Consider the following 7,243-nt stretch of genomic DNA (forward strand, 5'->3'; position numbering starts at 1 on the left):
CTTTTACTATCCTCCTGTATATTTTTGGCCAGTTTACCTTCGTACCTCATTTTTTCTCTGTGTATTTCCTTCTTAGTTATCCTCTGTTGTTCTTTAAAAGCTTCCCAGTCCTCCATTTTCCCACTCATCTTTGCTATCTTATACTTTTTTTCTTTTGACTTTATATGTTTCTTAACTTCCCTCGTCAGCCACGGCCACCCATGCCTCCTCCTAGGATCAGTCATCCTGCATCTGATCCCGCATCTTCTGCATTATACCCAGAAATACCTGCCATTGTTGCTCCACTACCCTCCCTGCTAGGGTATTGCACCATTGAACTTTGGCCAGCTCCTCCCTCATAGCTCCATAGTTCCCTTTATTTAACTGAAATATTGTCACTTCCGATTGTACCCTCTCCCTTTCAAATTGCAGATTAAAACTTATTGTATTATGGTCACTACCTCCTAATGGCTCCTTCACTTCGAGGTCCCTGATCAAATCCGGTTTGTTGCACAACACCAGATCCAGAACTGCCTTCTCCCTGGTAGGCTCCAGGGGAGCCACACTAAGCTCATTAAGGCCACCCACAGCATGACATCACTTCGTTTGAAAGTCAGTGGGTTTGCAAACAAAATGTGCACACCCCATCCCACTGTAAAATGCTTGCTTGCTTTCCTTTTTCATTGCAACCTTTGGTATAGGCATCTGTCATCCATCTCCCAGTATGTCAGCAGTATGGATCACAAATGTATGAATGAGAATAGTATGAACAAACATGACTTTCAGTGGTAACTTATGAACTAGATCAGAAGATTAGACAAGTGGAAGCCACAGTTTTACATGGTGTGAAGCCTATTTAATGACATTAACATGAGAATATAAAGGTGTAAAATAGAGAATGTACTTTGCAGACAGGAAGGAGAACTATTCTGGGCCAGATCTGAGTTCCAATCAAACAGCCCTATCCTCCTTTTATAGCCGATCAGTGGATAACCATCTCTGGCAATTGTTGCCATTATATGAATTATGACTAAAACAAAATTGTTAGTTGCTATATTGTGCAGCATTTATAATTTCACTACAGTTTTCCTTCAGCATTTCCAGATATATTTGATCATTTGATCCCCTCTTTTGCTGAGATTTGCTTTAGATTGAAAGATTCTTGATCAGTTAAATGTCATTCTTTTGGGTATGCTGAACAAACAATGAGTAGTAATCAAGAATGCTTTTATTCTGATGCAATTATATTTCTCAAAAGTTAGTTATTAATTGTCAAGCCAAATTAACCTGACTGCGACAAATATTAGGACTACGACCACCAAACATATGGAAATGTGAAGTTGAAATTCCGTAGCACTGCTGCTGGGCTTCTGCCAGAAAACCATATTTTATAAAATTGTGGTATTCTTTCAGCCTGCAATTTTTTGTCCATTAACTTTAACAGGCAGAAAATTGCAGGAGTGTGCACATTCACATAAGAGTTTAAAGAAAAAAAGTCATGAGTAGGCCATTCAGACTTCCAAACCCAATACTCCATTCAGTGAGATCATGGCTGATCTTTTATTTTAACACCATTTTCACACATTATTTCCATGTCCCTTGCTATTTAGTTTAAAATGTAGAAATCTATCAATCTCAATCTCCATTTAAATATATTCAATGATTGAATGTATCCCAAGATTCACATTCCTGTGAGTGAAGAAATCTGTCCTCATTTCAGTTCTAAACAATCCGAACAAAAACTCACAATAAAAAGGATTCTTACATTACATTTGCAAATTCCTTTAAATTTGCACCTTTTCAATCTCAATCTTTTTATGAATAGAAACAATTTCTCCCAGTCTACTCTTTGCAGACCTCCTATGATTTTGAAACCTCTATTCGATCTCCTGGTTCACTCTTTTCTCTTAAAAGAGAATGGTCCCAAACACTTCAATCTTTTGACAAAAAAGAGAAGCAAATAATTGTTTTAATTGCCTGAACATTTTAAGAGAGAATTTCAGAGCATTCAAAATATGTTGCCCTTGACACTTCTTCTGCCCATACTCTTTGGTTGGGACATTTTTACATGGTTAATGACTTGCCCTTCAATTAGCTTAAAATATTGAAATGTTGATTGATTTAAGAGCGTCAAAAATGAATCATTCAGCACTAAACATTTCTGACACTGGTTTCTTAGAACGGACCGATTTGTGATTCCACAGTAGCAAGGCAACTCTGAAATTCCAGGAGGCTGCATTGATACCATTAATGGACTCCCTCATTGTGGACATTTCTCTATCCCTTGGAATTTGAAACTGGGAGTCTAGTGGTTATAGCTTGTGCTGTTGCTTAGCTAGCAGTGGAGAAGACCTTAAAAAAATTCTCTTTAAGAACTGTAAGGATTTTGCACTGACTCACAGGAGCACCAAAAGTGAAGTGGAAGAATAGAGCATGGGTTCAAAATATTTGCAAGTTATTAGAGAATCTGTAAGTGAATATGCCCTTCATGCAAAGGTCAGGGAACAAGAAACTCCCTGGGAAACAAATTGGTATGAAGTGTGTCTCTCTTCTGGGTGTAAAATGTAGGTGCATTAGATAATTTGAAGTCAATCACCTTGCATGTGTTGGTCCCACAGCAAGATTCCATCTCATGTCCAAAAACAACATAACTCTCATTGTGCATGCCTACTTCCTGAAACCAAATTAGGAACGTAGGAAAATCACAAGCAAAAATTAGATCAACTTGCTCGATACATCTCTTTCAGAAAGTGCTGCGTTCATTGCTGGCTTTGTTACCATATTTGACTTTCTTTTAGTAAGCTGTTAATTTATGATGTAAAAGTACAGGTAAACCCAATTTGGTAAAATAAAACACTATCAAAGTTTACTCCCTCACATTGCAATAGAGTACAACTACTTTAAATCATTCATCTGATTAAAAATTGGCACTAAATTCTGTAGCTTTTCGGATGCTTTTTAATGACTGTTTAATGGAGTCTCATAAAAATACAAGTGCCATTGAAAACCTTAGAAATGTATTTTATTAGTGCTTTGCAGAAAAACATGTTAGTGTTAATCTATTTCTGTCAAACAAAGGGATAAGCCTTGATTCGAGATTGTGGTAAAAATAGATTAATACTGAAAAGCATGATATTAATTTGAACCAATTCAAAATTTATCAGTCAAGTCCCAAATGGAATATACGTAATGGCCTGTCTGCATTACACAAGTGCATTAAAAACCCAAAGATTATAAGGCTCCAGTCCTTGGAAATCTAATGCAATACTTCCCAATCTCACCCCTTGTTTAGATTTTGTAGTTAAGCAGATGTTACAAGTTATTTAGTATGATTATAATGCATAGCTAAACACTTTTCAATTAGAGTATTATTTAAAGTTTTCAATTAAAGTAAATCTACACATCTGTATTTGTTTGGAGTTTATTATTTAAAACTTTATTTTGGCTGCTCGACTTTCCTCTACATCAAGCGAAGATGAGCGTTGACAAAAAAACTTTGCTTATTTAAATAGTTTGAGATGTTTAGCTTGTTGCTGGTCAGCAGAAATGATATCCTCTTCCCTAGTCAGTCAGGGTTTCATTGTGGTCAGAATATTTTGAAGCATAATACAAACCGACAGACAAACGTTCTGTGGGCAGCACATCCCTGCCAGTTCCAGTTATTCCTAAATTTGACTTAAGTCTTACCTTAGAGAGTTGTTAGCATCAGGTTCAAGTGATGCTATTCTGGGGACTGCAGCCAATCTCCAAAAAGAGGAGTTATGGAGGCTGGACTGAAGATCTGTGTATAAGTAGTGAGGTGTGTGGTGGGACACGATGAAGGGGATGTTGTGGGCAAAAGTTTAATGGGGCTATGACTGTGGGGTGTGCCTCCAATTGGCACAAGCCATTCCACAAAGAAGGGAAGGCATGATGAAATGTCACTACCAAAGTGAGCTCTGAGCACGAGTTCAAATCCCAGCAAGGTTACATTGAACTCAATTAATAAATTTGAACTTTTAAAAATCTAGTTAAATGTTAACCATAAAAATTTGGTCGATTGTCAGAATAATAAAACAATCTTATTCACTCTTGTGTTTTAGAGAAGGAAAATCTGAATCCATACCTGATCTGGTGTTCATGTGACTCCAGACCCACAGCAATGACTCTTAAATGCATGTAAATGGCCGAGCAAGCAACTCAGTTACATTGACTCACTACAAATCTAATAAAAGGAATGAAAGAAGATGGACCACTCAGCACTGACCAAAGTGCTAAAAGGCCTATGCGACAGTGCCAAACGTTCAGGACAAGTTACCCAAGGAGTCATCATGAACCTCATGAGGCCTTATGGAATCAGACATGTCAAGAAATCTCATGTTGATCAATCAGGCAAAGACAAGCATTAGTTGGTAGTCAGTTATCCTCCATGTTGATCACTAATTGGGAGACACAATGAGGGTGTCAAGCATTTACATGCAGAATGTACTCTGGTGGGAGATTTTAAAGTTCATAAAAGTGGTCCGCAGCATCACTACTGATCAAGCTGACTGAGTCCTAGAGTTCCATAGCTGCTTGAGTGAACTTGTGCCAGGTGCTGAGGGAATCAACAAGAGGGAAATACATACTTGACTTCATCCTCACCAATCTGCCTGCTATAGTCGCATCTGTCCAAGGCTATATCATTACTGTTATCTTTTCTTCAGCACAGAATGGACACCATTTTAAATCAGATTCTGACATGATGACCTACACTCAGAGGTGGCCTTTTTTCAAGGCAGCCTGAACTAAATGACCCTTCAAATGCTCCCACAGTGTTGCTCCATCAGAGATATTTATTTCAGTTCTCTACTTGTTTTGTTTCGTAAGCGTGGAAACCTATCTCCACATCTGGTCTTGACTCATATGTAGGAAAATAAAATTGCACAGCATTCTGCTAATGTACTCTGTTGTTTCTTCAAATCTAGATTTTCATGATGTTACGTTTGTACTTCAGACATAAACTGCATCAATTACGTCAAAAGACTTTTGTTTATGATACCATTTCCAAATGACTCTTAACAGAAGAAACAAGGAATGTGAACACCATGTTTTTGTTTTCCATTTCTCAAATGAGTGGCAAATTACATAACAGGAACTCTGAAGTAACTCTGAAGCCATCAATTAGGAGTGTGATTTCATAAAATTATCTCTTCATATATGTTTCATCAGTGACAATTAATTAAAGAAACTATCTCACAATAACCTTGAAAATATTTCTTTGGATTCAAATTAACCTTCAGTTAAAAGGTATTTCCTATTTCAAGCAATCTCAAGATGCACAGGTCAGGGTAATGTAATAAAACCCAGCCCTCCTGAAAAACAAGCTCTTTCCCAGTGTCATTAGAAGATAGACTTTGCAAAAGGAATTTTAAAATAATGATCCAATCACAACTTTTTGCTTGTGTATCTTATGGTTTTATGGTCTTATTCTCATACAACAAAGGTGGTTAGAATTTTGTTCAAGAAAGCTCCCAAACCTTGCAACTTTCAGAAGGACTCTGGTCAGGGTCAACTGTACAATTGGGAATTGGTCTCTATTATGCACTGCTATTGCTGATAATATATTTAATATTCAATATGAAAGGAAAATAGCAATAATTTTGCATTGCTAGTTCTCTAAAACAAAGGACGAACTGCAAATTGTAATGTATGAACTCATGCCCTTTCTGTAAATGTTAGACAATGAATTTTTTGGACATATCATTTTTATAATTTGTGGGACCTTGACCTTGATAACTTTCAGGACACCTCAGGCAAAGAATTAGTTTATGAAATACTTGCTGGCTTCTGTTACCATGAGGTTTGTACTTCGGGGTTGCATTCAATTTTAATGAGATAGCTATCTTAGGTTGTTCTGGTACTTTATGGTCTCTAATAGTTTTCCCTTGCCAATAAGTGACTGTTGTTTGCCTGAATTAGGTTCTGCCAACTTTTATTTACAACAGTGTACATAATACTGTTCTCTGTGATTACAATTTTCACTAGTAGACACTATTGTATCTTTTCTTCACAGTCTGTATGCATTTGCTTGCCTCTGTCACTGTGACATCATGATATAATTATGTCATCTCATCTTCATATCCATCCACATGAGGTTACAGTTGATATAAAAGTCCATGTGCTAGTTCTGCTATTGAGTTTCCTGATTTGCTTTGAGGTCAGAAGATTGGATCCGGAGTTTCAGGAGCAACTGGATGTATTGTGAAAAATGAAAATTGAGGGCAGAAAATGTGGAAAGTAACTGACCATGAACTTTCTGAGATCTTAAATACTGAATGTTATCTGCAAACAGAACATTGACAGAGTTCAGACCCTTCGATCAGTCAGGGATTGATGAGGAGTGGAGGGTTTGTCGAGATATGCTGGAGCAATGAGCCGTATTCCATTTTCAATCTCTGAAAGAAGAAATGGCATAAAGCTAATAGGAAAATGTATGACATGCTATTCTCTGAACTGTAAACTGATCAGAAACTTAGCCATCTTGTAGGAACCATTATCATGGGTATCTTGATAGAAAATGATACATTAGGAAGCATGGCAAATTACAAACAACTCTGAGGAAACAATATTCATGAATCAATTAGACAATCCATGATCAGGCTTCCTGTGGTGTGGGCGGGTGAGGGGTTAGTGGTGGCGTTTGGGGTTGGGGCATGTAACCAGAAGTCATTCAGATGTAAAGATAGGATTTCACACAAAATAATTCTTTCGGGAACAATACTCAGGTAATTTGTAAAATTATTTGTGGCGATTGTAATATTCTTGAGCGACAGGTAACATTATACTGACTATCAATCTGTACCTTTCGAAGGCTATGTTGGAAAACTTGGGCAGGAGGCACAAATTCAGTTTCCCAAAACATTTTCTCTTGCATTCTCAGAACAACTCAGGCATTCCCGACACGCCTGATCAGGAAACTATTTGGTAACCATTAGCACGTCATGAATACCCATTAACGTACACCCTATTGGAATTGAATTGGGGAATACTCTTGTTAGGGGAGAAAGTGAGGGCTGCAGATGCTGGAGATCAGAGCTGAAAATATGTTGCTGGAAAAGCGCAGCAGGTCAGGCAGCATCCAAGGAACAGGAGAATTGACGTTTCGGGCATAAGCCCTTCTTCAGGAATGAGGAAAGTGTGTCCAGCAGGCTAAGATAAAAGGTAAGGAGGAGGGACTTGTGGGAGGGGCTTTGGAAATGCAGTAGGTGGAGGGAGGTCAAGGTGAGGGTGATAGGCCAGAGTG

The sequence above is a fragment of the Chiloscyllium plagiosum genome, chromosome 3 (assembly GCF_004010195.1).
Source record: "Chiloscyllium plagiosum isolate BGI_BamShark_2017 chromosome 3, ASM401019v2, whole genome shotgun sequence".
In the NCBI taxonomy this organism is placed as follows: domain Eukaryota; kingdom Metazoa; phylum Chordata; class Chondrichthyes; order Orectolobiformes; family Hemiscylliidae; genus Chiloscyllium; species Chiloscyllium plagiosum.